Source organism: Silene latifolia, chromosome Y (genome assembly GCF_048544455.1).
Source record: "Silene latifolia isolate original U9 population chromosome Y, ASM4854445v1, whole genome shotgun sequence".
Taxonomy (NCBI): Eukaryota; Viridiplantae; Streptophyta; class Magnoliopsida; order Caryophyllales; family Caryophyllaceae; genus Silene; species Silene latifolia.
This window is the reverse complement of record NC_133538.1, coordinates 430,445,379-430,447,642: the sequence shown is the minus strand read 5'-3', so window position 1 is coordinate 430,447,642 and position 2,264 is coordinate 430,445,379. Positions and strand designations below refer to the sequence as shown.

At 41.1% G+C, this 2,264-nt stretch overlaps 1 non-coding gene across 1 annotated transcript; it reads left to right on the top strand.

The window, feature by feature from the left end:
- Nucleotides 1–1,934: 1,934 nt before the first annotated feature.
- On the top strand, nt 1,935–2,041 carry LOC141634940 (small nucleolar RNA R71). The gene has a single exon (XR_012539654.1). It is a non-coding gene; the product is annotated as a small nucleolar RNA R71 (small nucleolar RNA).
- The last annotated feature ends 223 nt before the right edge of the window (nt 2,042–2,264 follow it).

The following is a 2,264-nucleotide window of genomic DNA, read 5'->3' as shown; positions in this document are numbered from 1 at the left end:
AAACTTCATCTACTTGATCACTAAAGATCTCTTGAGTTGACGGAGACAACTCTCCCATTTTCTTGTCTTGGCCAATGAGGCCATCCTCTTCATTGCTTGACTTTGGTGAGCTTTTGAAGCTCTCTTTGCTACAATTCACTTGCTCTTTGAATGGAGCATCTTCAATTTTCTTTTTCCATTGGAATTCCGACTTCTTCCTATCATCCTTCCGGCTATAATGATCAACCATAAAACATGGTTCATGCAAACGGGGAGCTCTCATGGTCTTGTCAAGATTGAAAGTTATGCTCTCATCTCCCACTTCTAAAGTGAGCTTTCCATGATTCACATTAATCACCGCACCCGCGGTGTGTAAGAAAGGTCTTCCTAGAATGATTGGAATGTTGGAATCTTCTTCCATGTCAACAATGACAAAGTCCACCGGGATGAAAAATTTCCCAATTCTTACGGGAACATCTTCCCATATCCCTAATGGTGTCTTCGTCGATCTATCGGCCATTTGGAGTGTGATATTGGTGCATTTAAGCTCTCCCATCCCCAACCTTTTACTCACCGAGTACGGCATAACACTCACACTAACCCCTAGATCACATAAGGCTTTGTTGATCGTGGTGTCGCCAATGGTACACGGTATTGAGAAGCTTCCCGGATCTTTGAGTTTTGGAGGTGAACTCCCTTGAATTATTGCACTACTCACCTTAGTGAAGGCGATAGTCTCAAGCTTCTGGATTGACTTCTTCTTTGTGAGGATGTCTTTCATGTATTTTGCATAGGCCGGCACGTGATTGATTAATTCCGTGAAAGGAATTGAGACTTCCAAATTCTTCACAAATTCCATAAATTTTCCAAGTTGGTCATCAAATTTGGGCTTGGCTTGACGACTTGGAAAAGGAAGTCTAATCCTAATGGGCTCCTTCTCCTTGACCTTGTCTTCATTTTTATTTGAAATTTCTTCTTTTGATGGTTATCCATCCTTGGAGTTTTGCACAATTTCTTCTTTGTCACTAGCTTCCACAACTTCATCCTCAACTTGCTTCTTCGGTGCTTCATACCTTGTACCACTCCTCAAGTGAATGGCGCTAACCGTTTCATGTCTTGGGGGATTACTTTGAGGTGGTAATTGCCCCCTTTGTCTTTGTGAGCTTGAAGATGCTAGTTGAGTCAATTGGGTTTCCAACATTTTGGTGTGAGCTAGGATGTTGTTGATGGTGGTTTCCTTTGCTTGACTATCCTTTTGCATTTGAGTGAAAAACTCTTGTTGATTCTTTTGCATTTGGAGGACCGCTTTTTGAACATCAAAACCTTGGTCATTTTGTTGATTGTATGGAGTTTGATTTTGGTAACCTTGGTTTTGGTTGTAAAAGGGTCTTTGATTTTGGTTTCTCCTGGGAGGTGGGGTGTATGTTGTTTGAGAGTTTTGAACATTTTGGCTTTTGTATGAGAGATTTGGATGGAATTTGGTGTTTTCATTGTAATAGTTTGAATAAGGGGTACCACTCTTGTATGCTTGGAAAGCATTCACTTGTTCATTTGTTCCCCTACATTCACTTTGGTCATGTCCCAAAGTTCCACAATTCTCACATATCCCACTTGGGATTGATGAAGATGCCGTCATGGCATTAACATGATGCTTTGGTGATTTTGAGGCTTCTTCAAGTCTAGCCATAGCTTTTTCAAATTTCAAATTGATGGTATCGATGTGAGCACTAAGTTGAGCACCCAATTGAGTAATGGAGTCCACTTCATGCTTTCCTCCTCTAGTAGCCTTGCGAGGTCTACTATATTGTGAGTTATGGACCGCCATTTCCTCAATTTTGTTCCAAGTTTGATTGTCATCAACTTCGGTGAATATTCCATTTGATCCCATGTGGAGAATGTTCCTTGAATCTTCATAAAGACTGTTCCAAAATTGTTGTACCAAGAACCACTCGCTAAGTCCATGGTGAGGACATGAGCGACAAATTCTCTTAAACCGCTCCCAAGCTTCATACAAAGATTCTTCATCCCTTTGCTTAAAGCCCGTGATTTGAGCTCTTAGCATGTTAGTCTTTTCCGGTGGATAGAACTTTTTTTAGAAAGCTAGAGCCAACTTTTTCCAAGAATCAATTCCGAGAGCAGCCTTATGAAGGCCTTTCAACCATTGTTTCGCGGTGCCAATTAGAGAAAAAGGAAATAAGACCCATCGAATTTGGTCTTGAGTTACACCGGTTTGAGAAATCGCATCACAATAGTCACAAAAACTCTCCATATGAGAATGGGGGTCT